This window comes from Hevea brasiliensis, chromosome 5 (genome assembly GCF_030052815.1).
Source record: "Hevea brasiliensis isolate MT/VB/25A 57/8 chromosome 5, ASM3005281v1, whole genome shotgun sequence".
NCBI lineage: Eukaryota > Viridiplantae > Streptophyta > Magnoliopsida > Malpighiales > Euphorbiaceae > Hevea > Hevea brasiliensis.
This window is the reverse complement of record NC_079497.1, coordinates 102,440,081-102,460,759: the sequence shown is the minus strand read 5'-3', so window position 1 is coordinate 102,460,759 and position 20,679 is coordinate 102,440,081.

The window sequence follows — 20,679 nt, the reverse complement described above, 5'->3', positions numbered from 1 at the left end:
ATCTGAATATGACGCTTGCATCAGTAGCCTAGAAGCATTGATAGTTGTTAAGGCAAAGAAAGAAGAGGTAATGGGAGATTAATTAAAGCAAGGAAAATTGAGGCTATACTTGGGACATATAAAGAAACTATTAGCTAGTTTTTGATAGGGTGACCATGAAGCATATAGCTCAAGCTTAGAATCAGATAGCCGATTTCCAAGCCACAATGGTGTCTTTATAGGAAAAGGGTGATTTTCTAGAGTTAGTTATAGAGTTCAAGACTAAGCATCATATCTCTTCGCCATATAAGCCACAGATTAATGGAGCAGTTGAAGTAGCCAATAATAACGCAAAAATTATTTTGACAAAAATGTTTGAAAGATATAAGGATTGGCCCAAAAAAACTCCTTCATGTTTTTTAAGGTTATTGCACTGCTACAAGAACATCCATGAGGGCAATCCCATTCTCTTTAGTGTATGAGACTAAAGCAGTACTACCCATTAAGCTAGAGGTCAAATCCTTGGGAGTGATGCTAGAAGCTAAGATCCTAAAAAATGAGTGGGCCTAGAAGAACTAGCTTTGATTAATGAAAGGTCTTGGGTGTTATATATATGGGTTTGCAAACCTCCCCTTATGAGCTAGCTTTTGAGGTGAAGTTAGGCAGGTTTACATTATTTGGTATCAGAGCCTCACTCTGTATAGGTCGCAGTCGGCCATGTACAAAGGCTTTTTGATGTTCTTTGGAAGAGGTCAGGTGAATGAGTTATGACCCCTTTAGACCTCGTGAAGCAACCGGGGCCATGATTCGTTCACCTTGACCTCTCCCGAAGAACGTTAGGGAATCTTTGTACATGGCCGACTGACTCATACAGAGTGAGGCTCTGATACCAAAAGATATGAACCTGCCTAACTCCACCTCGAAAGCTAGCTCATAAGGGGAGGTTTGCAAACCCATATATATAACACCCAAGACCTCCCTACAGAATTGATGTAGGATGCAACACCATGTATCATATGCAGGCTTATCAGAGGAACATAGCCAGGGCCTTTAACAAGAAGGCGAAGCCAATAAAGATCAAAGAGGGAGGTATAGTTTTAAAATAAGCCCGACCCGTCCCTTTTAATCTAAGCGGAAAGTTTAAGCCAAACTAGGATGATCCATACATAGTCAGAAAGATCTTGCTCGGAGGTGCTGTAAGAATATCAGACCTGGATGAAAATGAATTTCAATAACCTTTCAACTTAGACAGGCTCAAATGGTACTTTGTGTGAGATAGGCCCGCTAGGCTAAAAACTTGCAAAAGGCGGTCTAGGCAAAAGTAAGGATCGAAGAAAAAAAAGGAAAAAGAAAAAGGAAAGAAAAAAGAAAAAAATATATGCTGGATTGAAAACCTGCAAAAGGCAGTCTAGGCAAAAGGAGAGATGAGAGAAGATCTAGATGGAAAACCTGAAATGGCCATTCGGCAGGTTATAAAGCTTATTTCTAAATTTGGAAGGTTGAAAATTTGACAAAATTAAATGTAAGAGCGAGTAATGGTGTACCTGAAAAAATAAAGAAGTTTTTATTGCATTAACTAGGAGTGGGTTTATTATGAATGTTTGTGTCTTAAGAGATACATCAAATGATTAGGTAATTAAACTACATTGTTTTGATTTAATCTATATCTTGTGAGCATGATAGAATAGGTGATTGATATGAATGCCCTAGCAATTGTCTAATTTCGAAAAAAAAGAGAAAAAGAAAAAAAAAAAAAGAGCTCGCTAAGTGGAAAACTCAAAAGGGTCGCTTAACAAAAGTTAGAGCAAGCCCGCTAAAATGAAAACCCGTAAGGGCATTTTAGGCAAAAGTTAGGGCACAAAGAATGGAGTTCATGGAAGAGAAATGAGTCAAGGAAGAATAAGGTTTTGAAATAACTTTAGAATAATGAACCATGAGGGGAGCAAAGAAAAAGAAAAATCAGAGGGGAATTGTATTGTGACCTTAAGGAAGTCTTTTTGGTGAACAGTTTTCCTCAAAAATTTTAAAGTTAAAGGAAAGTTTTTGCAAAAAGAGGTCTCTTAGAGGATTAAGTTTTTAGAATCTTTAGTAAAATCAACATGCCCATGATAGGAAGTAGCATAAAGGAAGCATAAAAATCACAGAGAGAGTTTTGAGACCCGGTCATCCCAATTTTTTCAAATCATGAATTAGATATTTTGTGATAAGTTCTTAGACATTGTTTAGGGCACACGACATAGTTGTGTAAGGCGTAGAAGAACACACATCAATATGTCACTTGTAGGTGTATAAGGTGTAGAAGAACATACATCACCACAGTTTCAAGTCCTGAACTACGAGAGGGTCTGATTCTTCCTCAAAATAGTGAAGGGGATATGTAGGTAATTTAGGACATCAGTCCTAAATACGAACCCATAACTTTTCAAGATAGATATTTTTGGTAAGTCCTTAGACATTGTTTAGGGCACATGGCATAGTTGTGTAAGGCGTAGAAGAACACGCATTAACATATCACCTGTAGGTGTGTAAGGTATAGAAGAACATGCATCACCACAGTTTCAAGTGTCGAACTACGAGTGGGTCTGATTCATCCTCAGGATAGCAAAGGGGATACTTAGGTAGTTTTAGACCGCAGTCCTAAATATGAACCCCACAATATTTCATGACAAATATTTTTTGGTAAGTCCTTAGATGTTGTTTAGGGCATATGGCATAGTTGTGTAAGGCGTAGAAGAACATGCATCAACATATCACCTGTAGGTGTGTAAGGCGTAGAAGAACATGCATCACCACAGTTTCAAGTGTCGAACTACGAGTTGGTCTGATTCTTCCTCAGGATAGCTGTAAACATCCCTCACCCGACTACAGTGTAGCCGAGCAAAGTGTGCTACATTCGGTGCCGAAACACCCTATCTTATCTTACTTTATTATTTTAGTAATTTTGAATTTGTTTAATTTAATATCAAATATTTTTTTTATGGAGAAACCAGTGGAGTTTCCCCTATTTTATCATCAATTGGCGTGTTTTACTATTCACCTGTTTGAAAATTTCAATAATATTTTATAATAAAAATCTCATCAATTATTCTCATAATCATTTCATAATTTACATCTCATTCATATATCTCAATTTCATATTTATTTCCATGCATTTCCATTCATGCACAATTTATATATATAAATTCTCAAGTTTCATTAATTTACATGATTTACAAACTGATTACATAAATTCATAATTTACATGATCTACAAATTAATTACAGTTCCATAATCTATATTTCAATATACAATTCATAGTTTACATTACAAATAATAACTAATTATAATGTACAAAATACATAATATAATCTATATGGGCCCTATCTAAATGCATTGTTGAGGAGGTGACAACTTTGAACACTCTGCAGATCAGAACTCTAAAATCTCTATTTGGGATTCGCTGGGCTTTAACTTCAGTACCTGCGCGAGGAAACAAATCCATCGCACTAAGCATTGTTGCTTAGTAGTGCAATAATATAACAAGAAATAATATATACAAATAAAAAATAATTAGAGCATATTTTCTATACTCAAGAATTTTACTGGGTTCATATGAAATTTGTCATACAGTATATTTTTTTTTGTCATTTATGTAGTATATTTTTTTTGTCATTTATGTTGCTCTCTAGAATCACTTCTTTCATAAGTTTACAATAATCATTTATATAATGTACAAATAAATCTAAAATTTATACTTATACTTATATTCTTATGAAAATCACATTTGTAATGTTATTTAAGTTATAATTCTTCTACTAGTCTTTTTATCACTTCCTTAATACTTTCTAAGTTGTTTACAATCATTTCGTAATATTTAAAATTTTTAGAATTAATCTAATTTACTTCAGACCCTTTTAAGAAATAAATTTTTGGAGCTAATCTAATTTATTTCAGAACTTCTTACTCATTTATTTGCTTTCTACCATTTTTAATTGCTAATATTCGTAACTTATTTTAATAAATTAGACTGCCCAAGTAACCTATGACAGGCTGACTAAACTGGATAATGAGTCATTGGCACTGGACACCGTAGTGTCTCGGGCCGTCATACCATAGGACGTGTAAGCTCAGTACGTCAACCACGTATGCAATTAATATGGCAAAAAGCCATGAAAACACATAATCGGGCATAAAACCCATGAGTGCGGGCATAAAGCCATGAGTGTGGGTATAAAGCCATGGATACAGGCATAAAGCCCTTCGCAGTACTGCTAAAATAATACCCTATTGGCATGCCAATCTATCTAATTTGACACACATGTCTAGGCAATACATGGGCATATTAGTACCATTAAAAGTTTATATATTTCATCATTTCATTATATTTTTCATTTATATTTTTATAGCATTCTAATTTTGTTTATAGTGGAAGCTTAATTTCCAAATTCACATTTCTAGGTAATTTATGCATTCATTGTAATATTCATACTAATTACAATTCACATTCATTTGATCTCATGTACCATTCACATTTAAACATCTTTCCTTTCTCTCTTGATGGGAACCTAAATCACAAATGACACTTTTATCTCATTTATACATTTAACAATCTATTCATGTAAATTACATTTCATACTTCAAGTTGTATTGCTAGTATATTATGAATTCCATTGGTGTTGGGAGTATAAGTCTCAACAATCCATCTAGGTTAATTTCATTTCCTATTCAAGTAGTATCACTCATGTTTTATTAGATCTACTATTAATTGGAATACAAATCTTAATTATATATTCACATAACTTAAATGTTCATTAAGTCATTTAGGTAAATTACTATTTCTATTCCAAGTAATCCATGAACATTTCATGGATTCCAAATTTTATACCTTAATTTCTTCTCCCAATTTAGTTCTTATACTTTGTGTCTTTGTACTACTATTCACATTACTATTCACTCAAATTGTTGACTTTTTAATACATAATAAATTTATTGAACCTAAGTTCTCCAAGATACCACATTTTGCATTTTATTTTTGTTGGTATTGATTTCCAATACCATTTCAAAGCTTATTTTATGTTATTCAAAATTTTGATATTTTATACCCTAAGTTTACTGTTCCATTGGTTATTGTTACTGTGGAAATTTGGCAAAATTTTCTTCATCAAAGTTGTTCCTTTATGTGTCTTCTTTAATTTCCATTTTGAATCACTCAAATTGGAGTTTTGTAGCTCAAGTTATGGTCATTTTACCATAACTGGCCGGATTGACCTGTACTCAGAATTTCTGGGCAATTTGGTTCTGCCAGATTTGGTGACCTAAGTTTGGTTGGCAATTTGACTAGGTTATGGTCAGAATTTGGATTTTTGTTCTTCACAAAAGTTGTAGGGATATGTCTCAGCTTTCTGTTGGTAAAATTTCAGATCAATTAAACTTTTCTACACTGAGTTATGACCATTTGAACAAATACTATTTATTTAGTCATTTTCCAGGGACAGCATGTTGGTCACTCCGATTAGGGTAATTTTTAGGTCAACTTAGTTTGGTTTTCTGGGCAGGGTTTCTTCACCAAAGTTGTGCCATTATATGTCTAATTTCATGTCCAATTGGCCTTGCGCCAATTGAACCTATACAACTCTAGTTATAGCTGCCCAAACCTTCTGGACTCACACCCAGTCCTGCAGGTCACCAAGGGCAGCATACCTAAGCTCAACTCCATTATCCTTACTCACTTCAATTCCTCCTCACACACATTCAAATGGTCACTAATTGACCATTACAATGTTAATATACCATTACATAAGCAAAACTCTAATTTTTCACAAACCCTAATTCCCAAAGTGTCCATTTTATGCTATCCATGCCATTTAACACATCCAATCACAAATACCTACTAAGCAACTCCAATAAACACATTTTATTTTATTTAAATTCATCAATTCCCATAGTTACACATGCTGACCAAAATTCTTCTTCCATCAAACATGAATAATGTCACACCTTACCCCTCTGTAAGGCATAACATGATCCCGTAGAATACTTAATGAACTACCGAACTTCACCTATCGATAACTCATTAAGTACCATACAAGGGATTTTAAAATAATTTTCTTACATTTTGGAAATGGTGAGCATTTTAGTGAGAATTAAAAACCATTTATTCAAAGCTTAAATACTAGTAAAAATTTTTGTCCATTTTAATTTTGCCGCAAATTTTATAAAAATTTTGACAGATTTCTGTTTGTATTTGGAGAAAACCGTTCTTTAAATACCTAAAAAAAACATTTCCAAAAATTTTCCACAACTCCCATCCTCCAATAAATCTCAATCAACTCAATTCAAATCACTTCAAAGTAATTCCACAATCCAAACCAAAATTTATCATCTCAAAATATTTAACAACTCCATTCACAAGGCATAAAATATAAAATTCACATGTACAATTATTAATTTACAGAAGGAAATCCAAAAATAATATGATTACAATTTATTTACAACTGCTAAACTTACATTGATACATACAACATTACTATATTTAGATCAAAATTAACTACAAGGGTATAAAATAATACCTGTACAAAAAGATCAGTGGAGGCCTCAATTCAATAGCAGCTTACTTTGCTGCTTTCTCCTTGCTCTTATCTGCGACAGCAAAATAAGCTATCGCTGAGTATAAAATACTCAGTGGTGCACAATAGAAATTTAAAATGCAATACATAAATCGTTCATTGATGAAACACAATTTGAATACTTCTCAATATCATTTCACAAACATCAAAGCTCATAATAACTCCATTTAGTCAAATAATTTATTAAACACAGTGTTGCCAAAATCATATGCACTTAAGCCATGACACAAAATTTTCGATCAATGCCGTATTGTACACCACGACAAAGTAATCTACAACCCCATTAATCGAGATCAATGAGGGAGGTGGCTAGCTAGCTAATGAGTACTCATCCGATCTCAACCTCAACTGGCAAGCTAGAGAGGGAGGAAAATAAACGATCTCAACCCCATAAATGGAGGAGGAATGATGTGATACTGTCATGCTAAGTGTGATCATAAAATCAAATAAAAACAATTTATTCAAATAATTTATTGGAAATCTGGTAAATTTTCAAAGTCATATTCACAATCATAAATGGCAACACAATTCGTAATTAACTCAAGAAAAATCAAAATTTCAAGAATCAAATTGGTTGCTGGTAGAATTTGGACTTGTGTTCTTCATGAAAGTTTTAGGTCTATATCTCATCTAACCACTGGTAAAATTTCAGGTCATTTGGACCTGCCTAGCTCTAGTTATGACCAAATGAACAAACACTGTTCATTTGGTCAGTTTGTACAGTGGCAAACTGCACTTATCCAACTTTGGTCAATTTGTTCACTAGGTTTTGGTCACTTTTTGGGCATGGTTCCTAAATGAAAATTGTGTCATTTTATGTCTATTTTCATCCCCAATTGGTTCCATATCAATTGGACTTGTAAAATTTCATTTTGGTCCTTCAAAGTTGACTTGGTCATGTTGCCAGCAGCATGACCATACACCCTCCGAATTTAACTTAATTTCCAACCATTCCCACACAACTCATTTGGTCACAATTGACCATTTTTCACTTCACAATAGGTCAAACACATCATTTACTCATTTCTCCAAATTTTTGCCTCAAAACCCTAGGCCTCCAAACCCTAATTACACTAAATTGTTGCATTTAATCACATTTAAGCATTTCAATCTTACTACCATTCTCATACAAGTTTACTAACACATTTAATTCGTTCAAAACACACCATACTCTCATACATTCATGGCTGGCCAAAATTTCAGTTTGGTCCTCCCCACATATTTTTATTTCATTTCATTAATTTCTAAGTTCATCTAAGTAACTAATTATGCATTTATAGAAAAAAAAAATGAAAGTTAGCATACTAACCTTTCTTAAAACTTCAAATCTCTATCTTTTATTCTTCTTTCTTCTTTCAATCTTCTTCTTAAGTTGAGATTACAAGCTCTAGTAAGGTTTTTAGGGAAGTTATGAAGGTTGAGTGAAGAAATTTAAGCTTGAGTATAAGCTTAAATGAAGAAACTTTCATGGAGGAATTAGGGAGAGAGTGAGACGGCAAAGGGAGAAAGAAGATGACTATTTGATTTTTTTTTTTCTTTTCTTTTATCTATTTTGGCTTATGGAAGACCACAAAAAAATCTAATTAATTAATTTATTAATTATACACTTGTGGCATCATGCATGATGTCATCACCTTTACTTTTTCATTTTCCCTTCTTTTTTTTATTTATTTTTCTATTAGTTCTTTAATTTAATTCTCGATTCCGAAATTTTGCTTTTTTCTGATTTTATTTGACAGTTAGGTCAGGAGTCAGCTCTCGGGGTCAATTGACCAAATTGCCCCTCGCCGATTCATCCCGGTTTGCAAATAATTCCATATTTCTTCCGGCTCCCTGACCTAATTATTTGACTGGCTTAACATTTCTTTTTCTTGATTTTCTCTTTTTCACTGTGTTCATAAGGGTCCTAAGGACCGCAGCGTCATATTTTACAGTTCGAAATTTGAGTTTAAAATGACTTCGCAGTCGTTCCCGAGGAGGTCACCCATCGCTGTGACTCTCGGCTCGTTTAACTTCTTATGTTCTGTTTTTCTTATTTATACTTAACTGATTGAACATTACTAATTATTTGTGTTTATGGTTTCTCTAGTTGTCTTAAGTATGGTTCTAATCCCCTTAATTGTCCGGATCGACACCGGTCACCGGAACAGTGAAATATACCAGGCTACACAAATAGGGGTGTTACAAATAATTTCTCAATTTTTTTCTTGTAATTCTTTCCATTTTCATGCTTAAATTTAAGTTTGCTAAAAGAATATGGAAGAAAATAGCACTAACCTCTTTTAATCACTTTCTTGGCTTGTTAAAACTTTGAATAATCTTCACTTTATGACAATCAAAATGTTACTCTTGATGTGGGGATTAATTTTTGTGAAGGGTGTGTAGGGTTTTGGGGTGGAAAACTTAGGGAAAATCAAGCTCAAAGCTTGATGAAAATGAGGTTTCTCTCTTCTCTCTTTCTCTTTTTTCTTTGGTGTGGGACTAGGAAGAAGAAGGCTACTAAAATTGTTTCATTTTTTATCTCATTTTTATGTCATTTTTATCCCTTTTAATTTGCTTGTCAAATAGTGATTGGGTGGGGCTTTTTAAATGACATCATGTGATGTCAAAATTTCAATTTTCTTCATTTTTCTTTTCTTTTCTTTTCTACTCATTTCCAATTCAATTTTTAACAATATTTATTCATTTTTTAGATCAAAATAATTATATACTTAACTGGACAAGTCGGCCAAAAATTATCTCTGAAGACGAAATGACCAAAATATCCTCCGTTTGGCTTATTGAGCCAAAATCGTCTGTACAGATCAAAAAATTTTTCTAAGCATTTTCTTGGCATTCTAATGCCATAGAAACCTCAATGACTATTCTCTGAAGTCCCAAAAATTATTTCATGAAATTTCCCTCAGGTTTAGGGCTTCTAGCTGCGAAGACCGCAACTTCCCACTGGGTTACCCATCGTTAGGGCACCGGCTCATTTAACTTGATTGTATTTTATTTCTAAATTTTTTCCTAAATTTTTCTTACTATTATTTAAGTTATTTATGAATCCTCACTCTAGTCTAAATATTTTTTCAGACGTTCTAGCTATCCAGACCGACACCGTTCACCGGAACAGTAAAATGTACGAAATTGCTACAGTGAGGGTGTTACAATAGCGAGGAGGATACATAGGTAGTTTAGGACCGCTGTCCCAAATACGAATCCACAACATTTCAAATCACACAGTTGCCATTGTCATGAGACTGTAGCTAGTCTCATGAAGCAGAGTGTATCGACAGAGCAAGATGCACTCAATTTTCACATGACACAGTTATCATGGTTATGAGACCGTAGCTAGTCTCATAACATAGAATATGTAGACCGAGCAAGATGTACTCGATCCTTATAGCCAATATTTTATAGTTATTAGAAGATTGAGTTTCACTTTGATGAAACTTGAGCAATGCTTTCGCATTGATTTCAACTTTAGCTAAAATGGGGAGCAAACTATAGGCCCTTATTTTGTAATAAGTATGTGCATCGAGGCTATGAGAAACTCAATGATAAAAAATTATATGACTTTAAGATGTAATTGGAGGCATGGAGCTGAATTATTAATTCGGTGGCAAAATATTAAAATAATAATAATAATATGTTTTTTTGAGAAATTAATTTAATTAAATTTAACTAAAATTTTGTTTTGTTTAAATTTAATATGAGTAGTTTTTAAATGGACCTGATTGAGTTTAATTGGGCCCATGGGCCTAAGAAAGTCTAGTTATAAATTTTAAAAAGGACACATTTAATTTATTTTCTGAAAATTAAAATAAGAAAATATTTTTTTCTCTATCCCTCTCCCATACAAACTCTCTCTCCTCCTTGGCCCCACTCTCTTCCTCACTTCCTATTGGTGCTGCCTCTTTCCTTTCTTCCTAATGGTTTAAACACCTCACCCATATCTTAGTCTCACCCAAATTCTACAATCCCAGTTCTTTAAGTTGTCTGAACCTTATAACTCTAGGACTCCAAACCCTATCACATCTCTCTACCAAAATCCTATAAATACCCTACTGAGGTAGAGAAAAAAAAGGAGGGAAAAAAAGATTCAAAAATATTCAGGGCTATTTAGAGATACCTTAGAGTTATAGAAAAATTAGAGATATTCAGAAACTCTTTTAGTTCTTTCTTATTTCTTTTCTTTTCTTCAAGTAGATTTTCATGCAAGATTTCTTAAAGGTTAGTTTTTGTTATTTTCTTTTCAAGATCTATGCCACATAATATTTAATTCTATATTCTTTGTCTTTTAATTTATCTTGCATGTTCATGTGGATCATGTAATCATATTTAATTTGAGGGGGTACACAACTTTGCACATATTTAATTTTTTGTCTCTCATATTTTTATTATTTTTTGTTATTTTCCAAATCTGTAAAAGTTTTAGTAAAATTATATTCGTATTCTTCACGAAATTTTATTAATTTTAGGCTTAAGAATCACTGAAAAAGCTTGTATATTTTGTAAGTTATGACTATTTGAAATTAGGGTTCTTACAAAATCCGATTTGCAGTATACCCAATTTGTGAAGCCCATATCTCCCTTCTTTATTAATATTTTTGGATGAATCTAGTGTCTAAAATTAATTTTTGAATCTTATGAATCTTTTCCAATTATTTTCACATTCATATCTATTGAGGTTGATGAGTTATGAATTTTATCAAAAAGTAGTACGATTCTGTCACTAGAAAAAATTATGATTTGTGTAGACCATTTGGCTAGGATTTTGCTTGATCTATAAATTTTGTAGTCTTATATGATATTTTATCTATCTTCTATAATTTTTTCATAATTTTTAGGCATGTCTAACTATTTTAAAAAAATCATATTTCTTACTACTGTCAATCTGCCAAAATCTAAAAATTGTATGTTTATGCATGTTCTTAGGTTCTAATTAATATTTAATCTATTTTTTTGTGTTCTTTTAATTTAAGAGATTTTATGAAGTGTTTGGATCATGTTAGAAGACTTAGACCATTAATTATTTGTAGTTGATTAGGATTTTTAACCCCTTTAGGAGACTAGAGTTAGAATCCAATATGAATTGTTATTAGTATTTTCTTATTTTCTTTATTTTCTTTATTTTTTATTATAAATAAAATTGTTTAGTAGCCCTTAGGTAAGTACCAAAGAGGGCATTTGCATGGAGTTTACATGGAGCTAAATGGAAGTAAGCCAGGGATATCATTGCCTTACTAGAAGAGAATGTCATTTTTTAAGGGTAGCTTGCCCTAAAGGCAACGGTAATTACTAACAAGTAAGTAATCATAAATTCCTAAAGTAATAGTTGGCATGAAAATGTTGTAATAATAGGTATTTTATTTGGTAAATTAAAATTAACTTTATTTTTAATTTAACTGACTTTTGCATGTAATTAATTTAAATAAATACTTGATAAATTAAAATTAATCTTGTTTATAAATTAAACTAATCTTGACATGTAAAATAAATATAATTTAATACTTGATAATTGTAAAATAAATTTGCATGTTAGAAATCTTTATTAGATTTTGATTGTTTGGGCCTTATGTGATATTCGAATAAATTACACATATACATAATTAATTTAGTTTAATTATCCTTAGGATAACTTGGTGAAAAATTAATTAATAAGGTTAAATAGAAACTTAGAGTTATTTGAAATTGAATCTGTTTGTAAATTAAATTCTCAATAATAATTTAATTTTAGTTATTTGGTAGATATCATTTAAATAATTAGCAGCTCCATAGATAGGAATTACTTGTGCATAAAAATTATTTGTAAACCAAACCTTTTGTGAATTACTTGCGTGTGTAGAATTAGAATTGCATTTTTAGGATAAAGTTTAATAAAGGAATAATAAATAAGACTTCTAGAAACATTAGTAGAGGACTAGCACTTGAATTAACGATGTTAGATCAGGCGTAAGGGGTGCCTAACACCTTCCCCTTATGTTCCCACTATCCCGAACCTAGACATTGGGCTATAGTAATGACAGTTGTGGAAACTCTGCAAGGAGTAAGTTGCCATCCATGACCCTCGGAAGAAACATTGAATATGTCCTGGTTATTACCCGGGTGGCAACTCCTGTGTTGTCCCTTGTAGTAACCTAAGAGGGGGGGTGAATTGGGTTCTAATTGCAAAATTAAATATTAAAAGAAATTTAAACACAAAGAAGAGAAAAGGAAGAATGATAACACAAGAGATTTGTAGAGGTTCGGCTATCCCAAGCCTACGTCCTCTCCTCAAGGCCTTCCTTAAGAGTTAACTCCACTAAAATTCTTCTTTGGGTGAAGAATAAACCCCTTACAATCACCACAAGAGCAAACCCTTGCTCTTTTACAAATCCCTTTACACTCAAGAGCTATTTAAAGCTATATTACACTCAAAATTATAATAAGTGCTCACAACAATCTTGAATTAACTCTCAGAACAAAGAATTTACAACTCAAATATCAAGTTCTCAACATTAACTATGGTAGCTCAAGTTCTAGAGAGAGAGAATGAAGAAAATTTTAGAACACAATAAATTTCCAAGAAGATTGTTGTTCTCTAAACTTCTTTCTAGTAAAAAATGATGCCTATTTATAATTTTTGCAAGAAAATAGCCGTTGGGGGTGCATTAAATGCAAAACTAGATGTTCATCCACCCAAAGCTCTATTTTATCGAGTTGCAGAAACCCAGGTTTGGCTGTCGGAGTTATTTACTTCGGCTGGCAAAGGTTGAAGAGCCAAAAAATAGCTTTTGAAAAGTCACTTTCGGCTGCCGAAGTTCCCACTTTCGGCTGCCGGAGTGCTCTCTGGACAAAATGACTTTTAACGCTCAAAAACCATGATTTAAAGAGTGAACTTCGGCTGCCAAACTTCCCACTTTCGGCTGCCAAAGTGCTCTCTAGACAAAAAGTGTTAAAAGGGCACTTAGGCTTCGGAAATGCATAACTTTTTGACCGAAACTCGAATTTTCTATCCGTTTGAACCGTTGGAAAGCTAATTTGATAAACTTTTCAATGAAAACACTTTCAAAAACAAATTTGCATTTCTGAAATGTGAAAATTTCATTTTAGTCCCCTTTAGTCAAGAAAAAGGTACAAGTAAAGACACTAAGAAATTAAGAGTTTAAAAAACTCATAACTTTTTTATCCGAACTCGGATTTTTGATTCGTTTAAGCCATTGGAAAGCTAATTCAATGTATTTTGCAACTAAAATACTTTTCAAAATTAATTTTTCATTTTTAAAAAATTTATTTAATTTTCCCTTGATAAAAAATTAAGTGAAAACTAAGTTGAACATGATAATCTTAGTACCACCTAGACTTGAGCCAACATAATTAATAAAATGAGATTAACAAGATAAAAAATAAATAAAAGTTATATTGTAGGTTCCCATAAATGTTTGCTTCCTTATGTTGCTCTTCCTTAACCTTGATTTAAAGCAATTTGGCAATTTTGAATCTAGGACCTACAAACTCAACACATACACTTCCAAAGTATATTAGTAGCACACTAATTGTTTATTATCATCAAAACATAGGTTAAGACACCTAGATCCAACAATCTCCCCCTTTTTGATGATGACAAACAATTAGTGGCTGAAGAAAATTAAGCACAAGTGAAGTGTGTGTTTTTCAGAAATTCTCCCCCTTAATGTACTCCCCCTTTCAAAAACAATTTGTTCCTTAATATATAGAATTTGGAGAGCACATAACAGAGGCTTTGACTCAATGAGTGCAATGTCATGAGTCCTAAGTGAATGATGATGCAAAGTTATTGTTATATCAAAAATAATTCAGAATATGTATCAAAGCATTACCACGAAGCATTACATAAGTATACCCAAAACATGTATCCCACTAAATCATAATTTGTATATCATGTTTAAAGCTTAAAATTTGGAATTATTCATCCACTTAGCTAATTCATCCACTAGCGATATATCTCCCGCTTTTGGCATCATCAAAATGCACTCTAGAAGGAAAAATATACAAAAAAGTATGGCATCATTCAAAGGCTTACCACCATGCATTTGAGCACAAAAAGTGATACCATTAAGGTGGTTATATGGTAGCTAAGCAAATGTGCATAATCAACTTGATTTGAGACTGAACATAAGTATCATTATGTCACATGTATAGTATATGCTCAATCTAGAGGCAACATAATAGCTATTCTCAAGAATAACCTATAAAGAGCCAAGAAGACTTCAATACAAAATCACTAATTTCATTTGCATAGGACTTGTAAAACCATTAAGGAGTCTATTCAAATCAACAATAGAATTTTGGCAAATAACCTTCATAAAACAATCAAGGAGAATAATCTAAATTAATAAGGAATGGTATTGTGATCATATGGCAGCCAAAAATAAGAAAACAGTCATGTGAACAGTAACATGAATAGTAAATCACAATCTCAAGCATCAAGGTTGTCAAGCATGCCTAATTCTCTCTTAATGAAATTAAACCTATATTCACATAAAGGTTTTGTAAAGATATCAGCTAATTGGTGATGTGTATCAACAAACTCAAGAACAACATCACCGTTTAATACATGATCACTTATAAAATGATGTCTAACGTCTATATGCTTGGTTCTAGAATGTTATATAGGGTTCTTGGTCAAATTAATTGCACTTGTGTTATCGCATTTAATAGGAATGTGATCAAGAGATACTTTGAAGTCTCTCAATTATTGTTTGATCCAAAGTATTTGGCTACAACAAAGACTCACAGCTACATATTCGGCTTCAGTTGTAGAAAGTGCAACCGTGTTTTGTTTCTTGCTACACCAAGAAACTAAAGAGCGTCCTAGGAGTTGACAAGTACCTAAGGTACTCTTCCTATCAAGGATGCTTCCAGCAAATTCGGCATCCGAGTATGAACATAAATCAAAGGATGCATTTCTATGATACCATAAACCTAAATGTAATGTACCATTCAAGTATTTGAGAATACGTTTAACAGCATGCAAATGAGACTCTTTAGGACATGATTGAAAACGTGCACATAAACATATGGAAAACATAATATCCGGTCTACTAGCTGTGAGATACAAAAGACTACCAATCATACCTCTATAGAGCTTTTCATCAACTGGTTTTCCTTTTTCATCCTTGTCAAGTTTGGTATTTGTGCTCATTGGAGTTCTACTTGGCTTGCAATTCAGCATTCCAAACCTCTTGATCAATTCTTTGGTGTACTTGGCTTGGTTGATGAAGATGCCATCCTTAGCTTCTTTGATTTGAAGCCCAAGGAAGAACTTGAGTTCTTCTATCATGCTCATCTCAAACTCACTCTTTATTTTATTAGCAAACTCTTCACACAAACACTCATTAGTAGCACTAAATATAATATCATCAACATATATTTGTACTACAAAGATGTCATTTACATGATTTTTAACAAAAACAGTTGTATCAACTTTTCCTTTTGAAAAATCATTTAGCAAAAGAAAGTTACCAAGCCTTTCATACCAAGCTCTAGGAGCTTGTTTCAAACCATACAAGGCTTTAGTCAATTTAAAAACATGGTTTGGAAATTCATCATTTTCAAAACCAGGAGGTTGCTCAACATATATCTCCTCATCAATAAAACCATTTAGAAAAGCACTTTTAACATCCATTTGGAAAAGCTTAAAATTAATGTATGATGTATATGCAAGCAAGATTCTAATGGCTTTTAATCTAGCTACGGGGGCAAAGGTTTCATCATAGTCAATGCCCTCTTCTTGGTTATAGCCTTTGGCTACTAACCTAGTTTTATTCCTAGTTATGTTTCCATCCTCTTCTAATTTGTTTCTAAACACCCATTTGGTGCCTAGAGATGGATGGTCCTTTGACCTAGGAATTAAGGTCCAAACCTTATTTCTTTCAAATTGATTAAGCTCCTCTTGCATTGCAAGTACCCAACTCTCATCATTAATGGCCTCATCTATGCTCCTAGGTTCTATTTGAGAAATGAATGCAAAGTTATTACATATATTTCTAAGAAAGGATCTAGTTGTTACCCTTTTAATGTATCACCAATGATTAGGTCTTTAGGATGATCCTTCTTGAATGTCCAATTTTTGGGTAGATCTTGTTGAACTTCTTAATATGGAACTGGTTAACCTTGTTGCTCTTGAAGCTCAACTTAATCAACTCCCAAGTCCTTCAAGGGATCTTCCATTTGTTGATCTTGAATTCCCCTAGATTGAGGATCTTCAAGAGTCAACTCATCTAGATTACCTACAATGTCATCATCACAAGAAATATCCTTTCTAGGACCAAAGGGGCTAGCTTCATCGAATACAACATGCATTGACTCCTTAACAACTACGATTCTCTTATTGAAGACTCTATATGTTTTACTAGATGTAGAGTACCCCAAGAAGATACCTTCATCAGTTTTGAAACTAAATTTATCTAAATTATCTTTGGTATTCAAAATGAAGCATTTACAACCAAAATCTCTAAAATAACCTATTTTAGGTTTCTTGCCATTTCATAACTCATAAGGGGTTTTCTTTAAAATAGGTCTAATCAAAACTCTATTTGAAACATAACAAGCCGTATTAATGGCTTCTGCCCAAAAATAAGTAGGTAAATTATATTCGTTTAACATAGTCCTCCCCATGTCTAAAAGAGTTCTATTTTTTCTTTCAACAACACCATTTTATTGGGGAGTCCTAGGAGAAGAAAAATTGTGAGTGATCCCTAGTGAGTTACAAAACTTATCAAATTTCTCATTTTCAAATTCTCTACCATGATTACTCCTAATAGAAGATATTTGAAAACCCTTTTCATTTTGAACCCTTTTTGAAAATCTCTCAAAAATATCAAAACATTAATCCTTATGAGCAAGGAATGCAACCTAAGTATACCTAGAGAAGTCATCAATAATAACCAAGGCATAATATGCACCACCTAAGCTAGCTACTCTAGTAGGACCAAACAAATCCATATGCAACAATTGAAGAGGTCTAGAAGTAGATACCTTATGAATAGATTTAAAAGAGCTCTTGACTTGCTTACCCATTTGGCATGCATTACACACCTTATCCTTTTGAAACTTGATCTTTGGTAGCCCATCAACTAGCTCATCCTTGTTCAAGTTTGTAAAAAGGTGCATGCTAGCTTGTGCAAGCCTTCTATGCCAAGTCCAAGAGTCATCACTAATAGAAACAAATCACTTGACATCTTTGTTAGATAAAGCATGCAAATTGATAACATAAATATTTTCAATTCTTTCACCAATAAATAATATTTTGTTATCACTCATCCCAGACACAAAGCAAGATTTGGACTCAAAAACAACTCTACAACCCTTATCACATAATTGACTAACACTAAGTAAATTATGTTTTAAACCATCAACCAAAAGCACTTTGTCAAGAATAGGGGAGTTTTCCTTACCAACCTTACCTATTCCCACAATTTTACCTTTACCATTATCAACAAAAGTCACTTGCCCACCTCCATATTTCTTTTCAAGTGAAAGGAAGAGATTGGCATTTCTAGTCATGTGTGTAACACCCTCCCTATAGCAACTTCGTACATTCTACTGTTCCGGTGATCGATGTCGGTCCGGACAGCTAGAACTTCTGGAAAAATATTTAAACTAAAGTAAGGAACCATAATTAACTCAAATATCAATAAGAAAAATTTAGGAAAAATTTTAGGAATAAAATACAACAAAATTAAATGAGCCAGTGCCCCAGCGATGGATAACCTAGTGGAAAGTTGCAGTCCTTGCGACTAGGAGCCCTAGACCCGGGAGAAAATTTATAAAATAATTTTTGGGACTCTAGAGAAGAGTCATTGAGGTTTCTATGACATTACAATGCCAAGAAAATGCTTAGAAAATTTTTTAAATCGGTACAGACGATTTTGGCTCAATAAGCCAAACGGAGGGAATTTTGGTCATTTCGTCTTTAGAGATGATTTTTGGCCAACTTGTCCATTTAAGTAAATAATTATTATGATCTAAAATATGAATAAATATTGCTAAAAATTTAATTGAAAATGAATAGAAAGAAAAGAAAAAAAAATGGGACTTTTGACATCATGCTTATGCAATTAAAATCCTCCCACCCAATCACATTGTGACACATGGCAATAACTCATTTAAAATGACTAAATGGGCAGAAAATGAAAGAAAACAAATCAGTTTCTTTCATTTTCTTCAGCTACAATGAACCAGCTCCAAGCTAACCACCATTGCCATCCCAACCAAGCTTCCTTTCCCACCATTTTACACCACAAAATCCCTTGCTCCTTTCATTAAAAATTTTCCTTACACCTAGAGCAAGTCTTGGGAAGCAAAAAGAAGGAGGAAAAGAGAAGTTCTCAAGCTTTGGAAATTAGCCAAATCAAGGTTAGTGCCAAAATTATTCTCTCTCTCACACTCAATTCATGTTTAAGGACATGATACAAGTTGAAATTGTAAGTTTCATGCATAAATTAAACTTTGAGAACTTGGAAACTTGAACAAAATTAGGGTTTGATCATGTAATGGTATATAAACATTGTAATGGTCAATTAGTGATCACTTGAATGTGTGTGAGGAGGAATTGAAGTGAGTAAGGATGTTGGAGTTGAACTTAGGCATGCTGCCCTTGGTAACCTGCAGGACTGGTTGTGAGTCCAGCAGGTTTGGGTAGCCATAAATGGAGTTGTATAGGTTCAATTGGTGCAAGACCAATTGCACATGAAACTAGACACATAATGGCACAACTTTGGTGAAGAAAGCTTGCCCAAAAAACCAAACCAAGTTGACCTAAAAATTGCCCTAATCTGGGTGACTTGCATTCTGCCTGGGCAAAATAACCAAATAAACAGTATTTATTCATTTAGTCATAACTCAGTGTAGAAAGGTCCAATTGACCTGAAATTTTACCAGCAGATAGCTGAGATATAGACCTAAAACTTTTGTGAAGAATATAAATCCAAATTCTGAACATAACCTAGTCAAATTGCCAACCAAACTTAGGTTACCAAATCTGGCAGAACTAGTTTTGCCCAGAATTTTAGATTCTGTCCAATCTGGCCTATTATGGTGTTTAGGCCATAACTTGAGCTACAAAACTCCAAATAGAGTGATTCAAAAAAGGAAATGTAACTAGACACAATAAGGAACAACTTTCATGAAGACAATTTTATCAAATTCCTACTATACAAATTACTAATGGAATAGTAAACTTAGTGCTTGAATTCTGAAAATTGTGAATAACCAACACTAGGCTTAGAAATGGTATTGGCAACCAATACCAACAATTTTAGAATGCAAAATGTGGTATGTTGAGAATATTAGAACCAATGTACCTATTGTCTATGCAAAAGTCAACATTTTAGTTGACTAATGAAATGAATAGTAACACTTAAACTTCAATTTCAAGAATTGTGAAATTTAAAAGTGTAACATACCCTAGTACACCTAGCAAGATTGGTTTGGATAGGTTGGCATGCCAATAAGGTTCAGTTAGCAGTACTGCACATGGCATTATGCCATTCTGTGATTTCATGGCTTTTAGCCATTCTAACATTGTATTGATACTTAGCCTTGTGCCTAATGTTATTACAGCTTATTAGCTGTTCTGTTGCACACCGGGAGATACATATGTGACCGATGGTGTGACGGCCTGAGGTACTTAATACCTAGTGCCAGTTTACCTGTTTATCCAGTCCAGTCATCTAGGATAGGTTACTTGGGCAACCAAAAATGAAAGTGGATAAATTTAATGAAATTATGAATATAACAAGTACATAATAAATAAGATTACCAATAATGATCGAAAAATTATCTGCATAAGACATCAGAACATGCACTGCATATTTATTTTTTGTTATTTCTTTTTATTCTATTATTGGCACCACTAAGCATTATTACTTAGTGCGTTGCTTTTTACCATGCGTAGATTTTGGAGAGACCGATAGAGAGCCCAGTAGACCATAGACTGGGTGAGACCTTCTGCAGCTCTGCATAGTGTTCGTGTCACCTCACCGTCATCAGTGCATTGGTAGGACACAGGTTTATTTTGGTATTTTATAATTAACTTTTATTTTCTCATGTGTAATTAAGACTTATGTAATGGATTTTGGGTATTGAT